The sequence below is a fragment of the Dreissena polymorpha genome, chromosome 8 (assembly GCF_020536995.1).
Source record: "Dreissena polymorpha isolate Duluth1 chromosome 8, UMN_Dpol_1.0, whole genome shotgun sequence".
Lineage (NCBI taxonomy): Eukaryota > Metazoa > Mollusca > Bivalvia > Myida > Dreissenidae > Dreissena > Dreissena polymorpha.
The window spans coordinates 61,683,865-61,702,070 of NC_068362.1; the positions used below are offsets into that span (position 1 = coordinate 61,683,865).

At 33.7% G+C, this 18,206-nt stretch overlaps 1 protein-coding gene and 1 long non-coding RNA gene across 2 annotated transcripts in view; both read right to left on the minus strand.

The window, feature by feature from the left end:
• The window catches only part of LOC127841674 (uncharacterized), a 103,405-nt gene that overhangs the window by 66,385 nt on the left and 18,814 nt on the right, over window positions 1–18,206 (minus strand). The gene's annotated exons all lie outside the window — the stretch shown is intronic.
• LOC127841676 (uncharacterized) lies at window positions 11,675–16,585 on the minus strand. The gene is made up of 3 exons (XR_008031200.1): window positions 16,446–16,585; window positions 15,730–15,780; window positions 11,675–12,730 (listed from the first exon to the last, which is right to left on the minus strand). It is a non-coding gene; the product is annotated as an uncharacterized LOC127841676 (long non-coding RNA).

The window sequence follows — 18,206 nt, forward strand, 5'->3', positions numbered from 1 at the left end:
AATGAAATTGAAAAAGGCCTAAATAAACAAAAAGATGGTTTAGCGTAACGCAACTGACCCACGAAAAATTGCTGCGAACCAATTTTCGGGGGCCTTCCTGGATTAAATTTTGAGGCTATACACTTAAAGGCAAAATAACAAAAAAAATTGGACCGATCGACACACCTCCAAAAGTCTTCTTTGTGATACACCAAATTTGTTAATTGAATTAGGCATAATTTGATTAAGGTATACATCTGTGTGATGAAGAATACGTAATAAAAACATGATTGATGGTACCTCTAAATGATAACCTGATACATGTGTGCTCTGTGTGGGACATCCCGAGGTATGCACCTCACAATGTATGTAGAATACTCGTATCTTAAAATGCAAAATATTGAAAAATACAATTGATGCATGGGTTTAAGTTACCAAAACTGTTGCCTGTCTATATTTATCATTCAAATATTTCATCAAATAGGGGTAGACCTCGGTGTGTTGGTACGGAACAAAGGACCTCTCCATGTGATATAAACCGGTATGTGTGTGTGTGTGTGTGTGTGTGTGTGTGTGTGTGTGTGTGTGTGTGTGTGTGTGTGTGTGTGTGTGTGTGTGTGTGTGTGTGTGTGTGTGTGTGTGTGTGTGTGTCTGTACGTACGTACGTACGTAGGTAGGTAGGTAGGTAGGTAGGTAGGTAGGTAGGTAGGTAGGTAGGTAGGTAGGTAGGTAGGTAGGTAGGTAGGTAGGTAGGTGGGTGGGTGGGTGGGTGGGTGGGTGGGTGGGTGGGTGGGTGGGTGGGTGGGTGGGTGGGTGGGTGGGTGGGTGGGTGGGTGGGTGGGTGGGTGGGTGGGTGGGTGGGTGGGTGGGTGGGTGGGTGGGTGGGTGGGTGGGTGGGTGGGTGGGTGGGTGGGTGGGTGGGTGGGTGGGTGGGTGGGTGGGTGGGTGGGTGGGTGGGTGGGTGGGTGGGTGGGTGGGTGGGTGGGTGGGTGGGTGGGTGGGTGGGTGGGTGGGTGGGTGGGTAGGTAGGTAGGTAGGTAGGTAGGTAGCTAAAAGAAACAACAACATTTGAACGTCAATCATTTGAAGAAAAATAAATCATAAACAGACAAATATTATTTTCAATAACACATCGAATCAGAATGATTACATTGACATGAATAACAGTGTTTTGTACTTTTCTTCAAATGGTTTGAGAATTATAGAAATGGTTAAAGTTGAATAAAGAAGAGCTGTCTCCATAGGATGACATATGCCCCCGAAAAATGCTTTGACAGAAGTTTTTAGATTTTTTCGAGACCCAAACGCTGATCTTGAACCTTAACGCGGACCCTTAGTTCAAGGTCAAGGTCAAGTCAAAGGGGTCAAAAATTGTGTGCGTATGGTAAGGTCTTGTCCATATACACATGCTTACCAAATATGAAGGTTACATCTGAAGCGAAATAGAAGTTATGAGCATTTTTTGAAACCCTTACGCAGATTTTAAAACCCAAACGCAGACCCTAAGTTCAAGGTCAAGGTCAAAGGGGTCAAAATGTGTGTGCGTATGGAAAGGCCTCGTACATATACACATGTATACCAACTATGAAGGTTACATCTGAAAGTACTGAAGTACGCTTAATAGAACATTTGCGTTAAAAACTGAACTTAAAATGAGCAAAAATAAACAAAACAATATAGCACAATAAAAACTTAACTAAAATGTTATTTCACAGTAAGTCGATATAAACTAATCCGGCATGACCATATTATTTGGGTACCATATACGCTTCCATAATTTTTAAACAACGCCCTTTGTCCACATAAATTATATCGACTCCTTTAGTTATATCGCCATGTTAACACTGTGTTACTTGCAAGATATATGCCGTCATACAGTAAACAACAGAGAAATAGTTAAATTTACATGCCGGCTAGGTTCAAATATCTTCAGAGATTTAGGCTCTGATGTCAACATGCGGGTTGTTTAAGTCTTGACAACTTATCTTATGTAGACAAATCAACATAATTTTAGGCGTCATGCTCTTTTGAAAATGACTTGCCATCGTAGTTTTAGTCGACACGATGAGTTATTTTTGACGACATGGCACCTTTTTTATATCATGCCGTCATAGAATGTTGACATCATCACAGTATCAGGGTGTACCATATACTTTTCCATACTTCATACACATCACAGAAATATATCTAACATCACTAGTTATGTATTCTTTAATTTTTTTAATACTGACCTGATGACATTTTGTGTGATAGCGATGGATTTTTGTCGATATAAGGAATTTTCAATTGCATCCAGTTTACTTGGATACGGAAACGTATATGGACACCCCAATAATGTGGTCATGCCGGAATAATCTATATCGACTTACTGTGAAATAACATGGTATGTCGACATAGTTTTGTAGCTTTTCCCACCTTAATTTTACTCGTCATAACGACATTAAGTTGAAGTTTCGGCGTAAATGTTTCCGGCTTTCCCGAAAATATATTTGGTCGACATGATCTAAGTCGACAAATCTACATTACTATTGGCGTCATGCTCTTGTGAAAATAACTTGCCATCATAGTTTAGTTGACACGATGAGTTATTTTTTACGCCATGACACCTTTTTCATATCATGTCGTTGTAGAATTTTGACATCAGCACATTATTGCAACATTGGTTCATGCCGTCCGGCGTCGAACAGATTCGAACACTACAAACACTGAAAACAGGATACTTTTGTGCAAGAAAAAAATGTAAACCACTAGAGTCAAAAAATAGTATAGTACTTGAAAAAGTATGGTGGGCCAGAAATGATAATTAAAAAAATATAATATAAAAGATACATAAATATTGAAAACATGTTAATCAAATCCATTTAATTTTATAGCGTATGTTAATACTATAAAGATAATGCTATATCAATGTGTTTTTTAAAGTGATATTTTACACTGTTTCCAAAAGTTTCCATCAAATTTATATTTTCATCCTGGTCAACCATACTTTTTCCAACTATTTTTAGACTCAATTTGTTTACATTTTTTCTTACAAAAAAAGATCTTTTTTCAGTGTTTCTAGTCTGTTATATTTAAGTATACTCTAACATTATCTTCTACAGTAGTGTAGGTTCCAGCTGGTGTCAATAGATTTATGAACAAAAAAAGAAAATAAGGACTTACAACGCCCAAGAAGAAATTGGTTTATAAGGTGAAAACATGTGATTATTTACTCTTTTTGAAAGATTTCATTAGAACGGGTTTATTTATCATTTAAGTATATGTTATTTTAGTTCTGCATATTGTTCCAAACTTAATATAGAATGCTTATATGAGGAATTATTATTTGACATTACTCCAACCACTTCTGACTATTTCAGAAAGTGATATCTCCTTAAACAACAAAACAAGTAACACAAACAAGAGGGCAAAGAGACCCTAGGTCGCTCACCTGAGGGAATGAGATGAAAAGAAAGACGAGTTCAACTCGTGTGCAAATAATTCAGAACATTTATATGACAAAGGCTGACTTCAAGTCAAGGTTAAGGTCTTCCAAAGTATTTAATATAAGCATATATAGAAAATTACCAGACCCCCTGGTAGACATGGTTTTTAATACTGATTGACCAGAACAATTTTACAACTCAAACGTGTAAAGGAAACAAAAGTTTTAACCAAAGTTCATGAAGATTGGGCTAAAAATGCAACTTCTAGAGTTTTCACATGTTTATATTATAAACAAAAAGAGAAACTGCCCAACCTATCAGTACCAATTTCGAACTTGTCTTAAAAATCAATAATACCAATTTTCTGACTAAGTTTCATAATGATTGGCAAAAAAAAAGTGACTTTAAGGGTGTTCACAAGCTTCTTTTACTACATAAAATATATGGAAAATGACCCCACGGTGGCTATGTTTTTTGACGGACCAGAACCAGTTTCAAACAAACTATACATATAGAGAAAACGGCCCCACACCCTGAAAGCCATATTTTCCCACCGATCTTGACTATTTTTAAACTCGTCCATGATATCAATTAAACCAATATTCTGACCAAGTTTCATGATAGGGAAAAAATGTGACTTCCAATGTAACTTTATAGACATGTCCGGAAAACTGCCTCGCCCCCTGGCGGCCATGTTTTTCAACCGACCAGAACCATTTTCAAACTCAAGAAGCGACATATCCTTTACACAAACATTTTGGCAAAGTCAATGTGACTTCTAGAATATTCACAACGTCTTTATTTGCTTGACCAAGTGACTAGTTTTCGACCCCACATGACCAGTTAAGAACTCAGTTGAAGTATGATTTGGGCAAATGTCCTGACAAAGTTTCATGAAGATCGGAGAAAAAATGCGGTCTCTAGTGTTCCTAAGGCAAAGGTTCACGACGGACACAGGTCGATCAAATATCAACATGAGCACTAAAGTGCTTATGTGAGCTCAACACTGGGCAGCCAATTTGTTGTTACAGGCATTCAAAGGACCAATAGCTGTTGCAGGACGGAGCGCTCTACTTTTCCGTCACGTACGTACATTCATACGTATGTACGTATGTACGTATGTATGTATATACATATGTGACCATATGCGCATCTTGGTACTTCTATATTTTTAATATAAATTCAATTAGTGGCTGCTGGGTGCAGAAACCTAAAAGGTTATACCTTATAATGCCTATGGCATCAAAGGGCAATAACTCATCGAATCAGAATGATTAACATTGACATGAATAACATTGTTTTGTAGTTTCATTCAAATGTTTTCAGAATTATAGAAATGGTTAAAGTTGAAAAAAACAACAGCAACATTTGAACGTCCATCATTTGGAGAAAAATATATCATAAACATACAAACATTATAGGCCATAACTCATCGAATCAGAATGATTACATTAGCATGAACAGTGTTGTGTACTTTCATTCAAATGTTTTGAGAATGATAGAAATGGTTAAAGTTGAATAAAGAAGAGCTGTCTCCATAGGATGACATATGCCCCCGAAAAATGCTTTGATAGAAGTTATGAGCATTTTTCGAAACCTAAACGCTGATTTTGAAACCTAAACGCGGACCCTAAGGTCAAGGTCAAAAGGGTCAAAATTTTTGTGCATATGGTAAGGTCTTGTTCATATATGCCTGCTTCCCAAATATGAAGGTTACATCTGAAGCGACATAGAAGTTATATGAGCATTTTTTGAAACTCTAACGCAGATTTTGAAACCCAAACGCGGACCATAAGTTCAAGGTCAAGGTCAACGGGGTCAAAATATGTGTGCGTATGGAAAGGCCTTGTTCATATACACATGCATACCAAATATGAAGGTTACATCTGAAGTGACATAGAAGTAATGAGCCAAAAAAAAAGTATGACGGACAGTCCGATCACTATATGCCCTCCTTCGGGGCATAAAAAACAAAAACATTTGACGCTCATTATTGTGAGAATAATATATCATAAACATACATACATTAAGATAACAAGCAAATAGCTTGAATTGATATCTCTGCCAAATAAATTGTGTTTATGGATGGGTGTAGAACTAAAAGAAAAGGTATAGGTGAAGGGTTGTGCCTTTTCTCAATTTTTTTTTTAACTCATTTGATGGGTTTGCAGACAATCAAATGCAGTTATTACATAATCCTTTGATGCATAGTAAAGGAATGATCTAATAATGAATCAAATTTGTGACCTTTGACCTCAATGTGTGACCTTGACCTTAGACCCTAGGATTATGGGGGTTGAATGTGAAGCACCCCCAGATGATAGAGAACAACTATGGCAAGTTTCATGGCTCTGACTCATGTGTTAATAGAGATAAATCTATAAGCTTATATTAAAACGCATTTTTTTCAAGATATAAAGGGTCATAACTCCTTTATTAACAGATGGTGTACAATGCCATTTGCGTGCATCATTCTCTTATCCATATATATACTCATACCAAGTTTCAATAAAATCCGCCACAGCACTTCTAAGGTATGGCTCCGGACACAAAAGTGCCGGACAGACGGACGGAAGGACGGACGGATGGACAACGCCGAAACAATATCCCTCCGCCTATGGCGGGAGATAACAAAATCAAGATTAACAACAGACATATCACGTTTAAACTTAAAAAAATGTCCCTCAATTTGGTTTATCTGAAAGAACTGAACAAAAGTGTCACTATCTATGTAAAAGCCATACAGCACTAGTGTATGGATGAATCGTACTGAAAGTACTGAAGTACGCTCAATACAACATTTGCGATAAAAATTGAACTAAAAATGAGCAAAAATAGACAAAACAATATAGCACAATAAAAACTGAACTAAAAATGTTATTTCACAGTAAGTCGATATAAACTTATCCGGCATGACCATATTATTTGGGTACCATATACGCTTCCATAATTTTTAAACAACGCCCTTTGTCCACATAAATTATATCGAATCCTTCAGTTATATCACCATCTCAACATTATGTTGCTTGCAAGTCATCAAGATATATACCGTCATACAGTAAACAACACAGAAATAGTTAAATTTACAAGACGGCTAAAGGTTAAAATATCGTCAGAGATTTAGGCTCTTATGTCAACATGCGTGTTGTTTAAGTCTTGACAACTTATCTTATGTCGACAAATCAACATAATTTTAGGCGTCATGCTCTTGTGAAAATGACTTGACATCCTAGTTTTAGTCGACACGATGAGTTGTTTTTTACGCCATGACACCTTTTTCATATCATGCCGTCATAGAATGTTGACATCATCACAGTATCAGGGTGTACCATATACGTTTCCATAATTTTCCCCTCTTAATTTTACTCGCTATAACGACAAAAAGTAAAAGTCTAGACGTAAATATTTCGGCTTTACCCGAAAAAATATTTCGTCACATGATCTAAGTCGAAAAATCAACATAATTTATGGCGTCATGCTCTTGTGAAAATGGATCGCCATCATAGCTTTAGTGGACACGATGAGTTATTTTTAACACCATGACACCTTTTTCATATCATGCCGGCATAGAATGTTGACATCATCACAGCATCAGGGTGTACCATATACGCTTCCATAGTCTGCTGTGTCATTGTATCATTGCTGTCTTCACGGACGTCTTTGATAGTTCATTTGGTGCGGTGTCGTCTACTTTATCTGAAGATGCGGTATCATCACCTTTTCCCTCTTTTTTCGACTCAGTTAACGAATGAGTAAAAGACCTATTGTCCTTGATCTTACACGATTAATTCGATTATTCGTTTGCAGCAGCTTTGTCATCAACTATAGTGTGACCCTAATCAAGCCACCTATTCGATTAATAGCTTTGTGTGACTCGAAGCGAGTGTGAGCCAAACAGAAGAAGATGTAAAAATTGTCACCGGTACTGAAAATACAGTTAAAGCCATCCGATAATTCAACCCTCGCAAGTTCGAGCCTAAAACATAAATGTATATAATATAATAACAATTTATGATTGTCATGCTTCAAGGAGACCTCGAGCCAACCGGAAAGTCGAGCCGACCGAGTTCGAGTTTTCTATATATATATGCACAAAGTCAGCCATTGGGTTTCGACTGTATACTAAATTTAGGCACACATTTTTACACCTATGTTGAATAACTTATATATGTTATTGGACTATGGTTTATCAAAAACGTTGTAGTCATCAGATGACATCGAGGCTAAGTAAACCGGAATCGATTGGCACTAAAATGACATTGCCTACTGTGTAAATAGAAATTACCATAGCATTTGTATACAAATTAAAAAGTAATCCAAGAGAACGTAAATTCGATTTTGTTTAAATCCCGATAAATTCCGACTCCGTAAAGTTTATCGAATTTCCCATCAGACTTAACAACTGACATAGACAATGGGAAACTGTAAATGAAACAAATGTTAGTTTAAACCTATTTATTTTAGCTCTATTGCATCGAAAGCCTCATGCTTATTGAAACGCTCTCGAGTCCGTTTCCTGGGCCTAGAACCAGTACTTTGTGTCTCTGGTGGAGATCTAAAAAAACGCTCCCATAGTGGGGATCGAACCCATGACCTTCCGGTCGCTAGGCGGACACCGTATTCATTACACCATAGCGAAACAAATGTTGTAAACAATTTATTTGTTATCACAGGTCTTCAGCATTATAAAACAAACTGGAAAAAATAATTGAACAAACGAAAAAAACTCAATCTGATGGACAATAACCACTTCTTAACATTGACATGAAACAATATTCAAACATTGTTATTAAGCTACGAACAAAATACGAAGTGCATCAATGTAGTAAGGCTAAATTGCAAAATGCACTTACAAACTACCCAACAGTGTATGCTAGTTAATTTAGAGAAATGTATGAGGTTCTAACGTGGTGGTCCCAGTTTTTATATTTTTATAAAAGGGACGAATTTGCCTTTATGGTGATTCAATTTTAATTTAACATATTGAAAATAATGCTGAAATTTGTTCTTTACCGTCCACTTAACAAATATATGGATTATGTGTATACTGGAAACTTTTGATATGTTATGATTATTTCTGCTCAAAAAACTTCCTAAAGCCGTAAAAACACCATATTCGGTGAACATTTTTAAATGAGATCCTACAACAACACTGACTGATATAACATGGCGGCAATGAATCGTTCAAATACGATAAATTATCGAAATATATTGCATTTGTTTATTGAATCAAGGCATTTTCTGGAGTTTCACGGTTTCTAGATATTAAAAAAGTAACTGATAGTTGACTAAAAATAATGTCTTGAATTTATATTACTGTGTTGGAGGTGTTCAACGGAATTCCGATATCAGGCAATCCGACTAACACATACTTGTCGGAGTAATTCGGGTTAAATTACTTGTCAGTAACTTATCGTATTTACGGAAAAACTAATAAACAGACCATTATGTATCTAAACATAGAAGAGGAGAGGTTAAAAGTAAAATAAAGTAATAATTTCTGTTTGCTATGTCTTAAAAAGTCTTTGTAAGATGATCTGGTTGCATGATTTTCGTTGATTAGTTCATTAGTTGATTAGTTGTTTTAGTATGTTATACATTCTATTCATCCATGTGGACAGTTTGTATTAATAAAACTGTGTACTAACATCAGATTTTACCGTCTGAAAACAAGTTAATACTATCAACATGCAGTCTGACTTCATAGCACAGGACTCCACTTATAATCTAGAAGTCTCTGTCTATATTGTGTGTACAAAGCACTTGCACATGATGGACAATTACAAGCAGCCTAATGTGACCTCTCGGAAGATTGTGATCGTGAAAGGTCTTGTTCAGCAGCTCAGCTGAATCACAATGCTATTTGCTTTAAGTTTATTACACCTGTTTGTTTGTGATTTATTTTTGGCCAAATTTGAGGCTTTGCATTCTTTCAGCCAAATATATGAGTTGTTAGTCATTTGTCTTTCCAAATAAATTCATTTCATTGACGGTTATGTCATCATTTCGACTTCTTTCTTATTAACTTTACTGATATTATCATCGTTACATATTAAAGGGGCCTTTTGACGTTTTGGTAAATTTACAAAATTGAAAAAAGTTGTTTCAGATTCGCAAATTTTCGTTTTAGTTATGATATTTGTGAGGAAACAGTAATGCTGAACACTTACCATGCTCTAATATAGCAATTATATGCATTTTTTGACGATTTAAAAACCTGAAAATTATTAAGCGTTGCAACGCGAAACGATTGAATAATTTGGAGAGTTCTGTTGTTGTCGTTATGTTTTGTTGATTACACCTGTTTGTTTGTGATTTATTCCTGGCCAAATGTGAGATTCGGCTTTGCATTCTTTCAACAAAATATATGAGTTTTTATTAATTTTTCTTTTCAAATAAATGCATTTCATTGACTTGTATGTCATCATTTCGATTGGGACTGCTTTCTTAGTATCTTTACTGATATTAGTCATCGTTACATATCAAATATGTGTAATTTAAAGACTTAGATTTGTACAGTTTGTTACAGTTTTACAGTTAAACCAATATCTGACTTAATAATATTTCGTGTACATATAATGCGAAGTAATTCAGTTGTTACAACGACTTGGTTTGTTTTTAAAATTATTTCCCTTTGATAAGTTTGAAATACATAAATTTAGGTCTTTAATATTTAGGATTTTCATAAAGTTAGCAAAAGGCAACCGTGTGTCCATTTACCTGAAAATAACCAACATTTTTTTTTAAATCCCGAATTAACGAATTTCGATACTTAATTAACACAGATATAAAACAATTCGCAAATATACCTTTTATAATGTGAAATAATTCAATATAATTCTATATCGAGATCGGGTTTTGTTTAAAAAGAAATATTCGTTATTTTAGTTTTATCTTTAAAAAATGAATATGTAGATATATAATGATCAGAAAAATTGGTTGGCAAATGGAATTTGGATTGTTTTAACGTATATAAATACGAAGTTCCTTGTAGGCTAATGATAACGTGGAACGTGTCAGTGTCGTTCACATGCCGTATTCAATTGGCTTGCACAAGTGATAAAGACTTCAATGGTTACGATAGCTCAACCTTGCAAGCAGTTGAAAGGCATGGCCATAAACACATCATATGGAATCGCTTATGGAACAAGGAATACTAGATATATTGTATATGTCGCATGAAAAAGGAGGACAGACAGACTTATAGAGGATGAAGACGACTAGATCGCGGCAAAATTCAGAGGATGTACTGGTATCATTTTGTGCATTTGAAAGAAGTGTTGATACAAAACTACATGCAATATCAGTAATTTCATTTTATATGTCGAGCAAATCAAACAATGTACATGTACTTTTAAGGTCGAACAACGATGAAAGTAAGATTTCAAACAAGAGCACAATTGGTATGCGATGTTAATGTTTCTCAGAGCCTTATTTACCATAGACCGTGTCAAATTTTTACCTCATTTATAAACTAAAAAAAATACTGCATTTAGTTTTCTATATATATTTGCACAAAGTCAGCATTATAATAACGTTAATATTTTGTCAAATGCATGCGTTTGGTTTTAAAACTATGTTTTTTTATACTGAAACCTGAGTTTTTTTTCATAGTTAGATACTGTCACCGTACATCATAACTAATGATAATCGGCACCATAATACCTTTTAATGATCAGCATAGTAGGCAGCGTGGCTTGCGAAAGATGACCGAATAATTGTAACGTTTGTAAATATATTATGAAACTAGCAAATACGATTTTTATAGCAATTATAAGACCGTGTACACGAAAATGTACACATTTGATTCAATGTGTATTGGCGTAATTCATAAATCTTATTGAGATACCACTCACTGCGTAGCTTGATCTAAAGGTTGCAACATGAAAACCATTTGATATTTACACAGTCATTCAAGTAGAGGATGTGTGTGTTCTGAGTCAGAAGGGGTTTCTAATAATATGAGCGTCCGTCTGGGAAAACTGCGCATTGTGCATGTGCGTAAAGTGTTGTCCCAGATTAGCCTGTGCAGTCCTTCCAGGCTAGTCTGTAACGACACGTTTCTCATATTCATAGAGTTTCGTTTGAAAGAGTATCATTTAAACGAAAAGAAAATTGTCATTTTAACGGAAGGTTTTGTCCCTGATTAGCCTACAGTATGCGGACTGTCCATGCTGATCTGGGACGACAATTAACGCACATGCCTAAAGTAGCGACTTCAATGATTTTTATTTTTTTTAGATAACCAATTGATGTTATACATAATTTTGAAGGGAATTACATCACAAGTACAAAAATGAAAAAAAAAATGAAAATCGGTTGAACGTAAGTGGAGTTATCCCCCTTTGAAAATTTCAAAAAATGTGATTTGTCTGCTAAAAACACATTTCAAGCTATTTAATTAGTTCTTTGGTGAGAACTTAGTGATTATATGTATAGTTTTGAAAGGAATGACATAACAAGTACAACACTGTAAAAAAAAAGAAAATCGGTTGACTATTAGCGGAGTTATCTCCCTTTGAAAATTGAAAAAAAAGGCGATTTTTCATGTAAAAAACACATTTTGAGTGTTGAAATTATTAATGTGATATTATGATGCAGAATACAAGTTGTCTGCTGATTAATGTTAAATATGTGAATGTCAAAGTAAGAAAATAATTTATTTTATGCTTTCAGGTGGTTTATAGAAAAATATCAGTGAAATAAAACTGGTATTTCACTGTTTGAAACAGTGAAAAATGTCGATATTTTTCACTGTTTTATTGTGAAATGACGTCATTTTTTCAACGAAATGACGTCATAAATCCAGCGAAATTATACAGTTTAACTCTTTTACAATGTAAATAAACGGTGAAAAAAGCTTAAAATGAAAAGAAAATTTGTTGGATTCGATAGCATATCCATTTTAATTCACTCGTGATCATAAAAAATACATATTTTATATGATCACTCGTGAAATAAAATCGATATTCCACCGAATCCAACAAATATCCTCTATATAAACAATCACATTTGCCATAAACAATAATGGCAAACTACAGTCAAACACAACATGTCTGTAAAATCACACACTGACAAAAAAAAATGTACAACATAAATGCAAGTATTCTGACTTAAAACATGTGGTAATAGCTCCCCTTCTGTTATGTTAATGTCGTTCACTAATCATTAAACAGCATGTCAAGATGCATTTGTCTCACCACCTTTCTTATATTCTAAACACGGATCAAAACGTCACCATCCTGGAACTCCTCTTCTAGCCTTGCCGTGTATATATCGTCATCATCCTCATATTTCAGGTTGAACCATTCCGGAAAGCCAGGAACCTATTGAACAGTGGAAAAAAAATTAACATATTTATTTTAAACACATTGAAAGAAAACATGTATTCGTATGTGTGCTCTTGTTAGCTCACTTATTACTATTTTATTACATGAAATTGATTTATTATACAAATACTTATGCTGTAATGTTATATGTTACGTTATTTATATTGTATTAGTTATGGTCGCCGTGGCGTAATGGATATGGTGTCCACCTAGTGACAATGAGGTCATGGGTTCGATCCCCACTGTGGGAGCGTTCTTTAGATCTCCCCCATAGACACCAAGTACGGGTTCTAGTCCCAGGAAATGGACTCCAGAGCATTTCAAATAAGCCTTAGGCTTTCTATGCATTCGAGCTTAAATAAATAGGTTTAAACTAAAAATTAAACTATATTGTAACACAAAGTTGTCAGTCCAAATGAAGTTTTATGTAAAGCACAGACACATGTTGTTGTTTTGATTTTTAAGAATACCTGAGAGATAACTGTTCCATTGTACCATTTGTACTGTCCATTTTCTTCTATAAATCTGTGCATTATATTTCTACCAACCAAGTCATGTAGCGTTTCAGATGCAGGAATTTCCTTTGCTTTGTTCATTAGTATAATTACTTTTTCTTTTAGTTTATCGACATATAAGCTTATTCTTTTTCCATTAATGGTTGAGCTCATTTTGTAAATATCTTCACTACATTGTTGTTTAAAAACATTCTTTCTAAATCTTAGTTGAACTTTTAAAGCTTTTTCTTGTTCAGTTTTGGATTTAATTTTATAAAGGACATCTTCCATCTGTTGTTCATTCTGCCATAACCCGTAAAAAGTCATATCAAGTGTTTCTTTTTCTAGTTTAGCAATTCTCCTCCTTTCCATATCTTCTTTCTTTTTGAAATCTTCTAGCTGCTTTTCAAGGCGTTTTGCATGTATATTTTCTTCTCTTTGCTTGAATTTAATTTTTTCATTTTTTACCTCCTTGCGACTTTGTGTTATGATTTCATGAGCATTGCTATGTTCAGCAAGCCATTCTGATGTTTTGTTAAGTGAAAATGTAATGTGTGATTCCATAGTTATTGTATTAATGTTGGGTTTGCAAGACAGCAGATGATCTACATAAGAAAAAACACGTTCTGGGAATTTATTGTGTTTATCTACACTCTTAGTTTGTATGAGATTTAGGTTGACCAATGCACCACCAGGAAGATGTTCTTTATAATGATTTTTGATTAATTGAGCGAATGCAGGTAACATAACACTGAGTATAACAATAACATGCTTATCAATTTCAGAACTTTCCAAGAGGTATTTATATATTTTATCTTCTTTAACAGGCACATCATCATACAACATCATTTTTCCACAAATAAAATCCTCAATGTGTGATGAGGCATGTTTAAGGTAATCAGCAAGTATAATCAAACGATCATTAAACATAGATATACTAATTTCATTGTTTTCAAGCAAAATGGTGTTGTAATAAGTTTTGAAACAAGGCCGAGAGCCTTACAACCTGCTACAAAAAAATCTTCTTTTAAATCATGTAATACAGATGCCAACAGTAAATTAAGGTTTGGTGTTTTATCCAAAAATTCACACATATGATTTAAAAAGTAATAAATTTGTCCAGCATTTGTGAAAAGAATATTAAATCGGTTGCCTTTTAAAGGCTGCAATGGAAATGACATTTTTTCTTTTTTTAAAGTGTCACTCAGAAAAGTTAAAAAGTTACTATGGCAACCGTTCTTTGCATCACCCCGTCTTGCAAATGCTTTGCAAGATGTATGAATAAGCCGTATTGTACCTGGCTGAGAAGGTTTATCAAAATGTTTATTTAGTATAGGAATGTCATTGTTGAAATGTAATTTTTCTGTTTCTAATAATGTTTTTTGAGCAGTTTCAGCTAAATGAACAAGAGTGTGGAGTCCACAAAAAAAATTATTCATTTTAGAATATGCAATTTTTTCTTCTTCACAAAATGAATCATAATTATTAAATACTTCTGGTAATATAGAATTTCATCACTATGCAAGGTTGTATTTTCTTTTGTTACTAAATCTGCCATTTGTTTTTTTGATATTAATCCACGTTCAATCGACCAATTATGAATTGTTCCAACAGATGGCAATTTATTTGGCTGAATATTTACTAAATTAAGAACTGCTGACATTACTTGTCCAATTTGTTCAAATGCTACATTGCAATTTAATAATGAATATACACATAAATGAGCATCAGTGCTGTAAGTTTTACTTTCTTCATCAAAAATGATTGCCTCTTTAGTCTTTTTAAGTTTACAGTTCTCAACTTCCAATTCAGATAGTCTTTCATTTAATTCTTTTATTTGTTTGTTTTTGTCTTTAACTTGTTTTTCAAGTCCTGCTATTGTCATGTGTTTGGTTATCATATCATCTTCAGTGTAAATTCTTTCATCATAATTTAATTTCTGACATTTCTCTCTCCAATAAATCTCCCTACTTGATGTTCTTTTTAATTGTCTGTTTCTGTCTTGTATTATCCTTGATTGTTCATCTAAATTGAGACATAAATTTGTGTTCTTTTCAATCACAGTCTCCAATTCATCTTTCATCTGCAAATTCTCAGAATTTTTTTCTCCCAGTTCACTTGCTATACTTAATACAACAGTGGATAGTGTTTCTGTTGATTTCGGATCATTAATTGGACAGATCTGGCTAAGAGGTTTTAAGTTAATGTGTGCATCTGATTTGACTTGATTTTCAGGACATGTGTATTTGGTATCCATGAATCTATTTAAATTTTCTTTTCCTTTGACTCGCGCTTTATTTTTGTTCAAATGTTGATATTTGCTATATAATCGTTCTAGAGATTTCATAATAGCACATTTGTTAGTATTTTCTTGTTGTTCCATTAACAAAACTTTGCATGTTTCACTCATGCCTCTGTTTTTGATCATGGCGATCACCTCTGCATTGGTAACTCCAGACATTTTTTTTCTGAAATTGCATTTTAAAAATAAAAAATACTTACATGTGTATCATCAATCCTGGCTGCAAGCTTCTGGTATGTGCAACAATTGAACTGTAAAATATGGAAACAACACAACAAGAAATATAACATTTCAAAACATTCAAATACAGGGACCCATTGGTTGTATTTATTTTAATTAAAAGAAAATACATTTTTTTTTGGATTCCACTTTCAATAAATTAATTATACATTTATTTATTTGAATCAGTACAACAACTACTAAAGATACAATTATACAAAAAAATGAAAAGTAATAAGATAAATATTGATGCATTATAATTAGAATTGCAATGTCAATGTGTCCCGGTTAAAACATATAATAATCAGTATCATGTTCATGCATCATGCAAACAGTTCTTTCCAATCACTTCAACTTCTCAAAATAACATTACTGTCCATTTAAAACTGATGTAATGTATCATGCTTTCAACATTTTCAAATTAAAAAAAAAATGCACATCACCAGCAGAGCTGCATTATCATGTACACATTAAATCATGATAGTTTTTTAATGTCTAACAAGTTTATAGTGCAATACAAAGAACCTTCAAATCACCATCAATAATTCCCAAAAAGGTAACAAGTTTTTAATGTTAAGTCACATAATAAGTAAGATGTACTTGCCAAACACTGAAAGTTGAAACATGTCAAAGCTGTCAAATATCAAAATTCTATTTAAATTTGCAAATAAATAACACAAACGTTATTGCTACCTACTCAAATTATGTTTGTCTTTTGGTGTCAGTGAATTTGCATTACTTAAATCATGAAAATTAGAAGTTAAGTAGTAAATTATTTATCTCGGTCGAAATTTCGGGCACCTGTTTTGTTTACTTTCGTTTTCAATATTACCACTTCCGGTTTATAAACAGATCGACCTTGACTTTGTAAAAGCAAAACAAATAAAATGCGCAGACGACAACTAGTTCAGTGTTTCTTGTTTCGAAATGAAAACAGATTCGTCTTCAATAAAATAAAATAAAATCGATGACAACGAAATTACAAAAAGGAAAAATATGCATTTAAAGTTCACCTGAGCCCTTTTTTTGTAAAATTTTTAAAGAAAATATTGTTTAATCTTCAATTTTGCAAGTTGTTTATGTGCGCACGTCTGTTTACAACAGAAATGATGTAATGTCTACCCACAATTCCCAAAATCCAATCATTCAGGAAGCGGAAAATACGACACCTATGAAAACAAAAATGGCGGATTTTGAACGTTGAAATTCAAAACTATGATGGAAACTTTCGTTATAATCGTCATTAATTTATTATTAAAATAATTTATAACTATTCTTAAACACAAGAAAAATATCTTACCTTGCTAAAAATGTAATTTCCTGCTGAAAATTAAATGTGTTTTATACATGTTATGGCAATTTACAAACATGCTGTTCACCACAAAATCAGAAGGGGAGCTATTTTTAGACGCAAACGTTGAAGTCGCTACCTAAAGCCCAATTTTCCAATAACGAGGCTTATATTGTCATTCAAGATTTTAAATGGATCGTGCATTTCAGCATTTTATCACCATACGTCGAATTACCGACACAATCCAATGATGAAAGTTTAAGTTGCAATTGTTTAACTGTTTCCACCTGTTATGTTTGGCGTGTGTTTGCTACAACAGCGAGATATTCAAAGCTGACTTGCAGAGGATTCAATAAATTCAACATCCACACATGTGATTAAATATATTGACGACCGGATGTGTATTTAAATTATTTTAGATGAATTGAAACTGCAAAGAGAAACATGCAATTTTCAGAAATGCCACATTTACAGAGTGCTTTTATTTTATTAAATTTAGTGGACATTTAAGCATTAAACATAAATCTATTTCCGAAACATCAAATGTTTATACCAAAATATAACCAATTTCACCATGCGATGTTTTTTTCCCGCAACAAATTAACTTTTTCACAGCAAGTGCTGCTATTAAAAGTGCCATATAATGATAAATACATTAACGAAATAGAAATAATCTTTAAAAAAAATACATCAACACTAATCAATGCATAACAATCATGCACGAAGAGCGCCGTTGATAAATGTTACGCACCGCAATATTAAATGCGAATAAACTTACATGCGAATTATATTGCCTTACACAGTAATAATTAAGTTTCTCTAAATCTTAAACATACTGTATATTTTTGCTATGTTGGTTTTTCGGATGTTCTGGTTTGCATAATTGGAAGTTTTGAAGTGCCAGTAGACTCAGATTTCTCGGCTAAATGTCTTCGACGAAAAGATTGCATTGTAATTATCAGTGTAATGTCGTGACTGGGAGATTTTATTTGAATGTATGGTGGCGTAGTCTGAAAAAGCAACTTGCAGTCGATGTATGTGTTATTACTTGCTATTCTCTCTTATTTAGCCTCGAAATGAACTAAATTTATTATATTCATTATATTTACAGTTATTTAGCAAAGCATACCCATTAATTTTTTTGTCGTTAATTTAATGAGGAAGTTT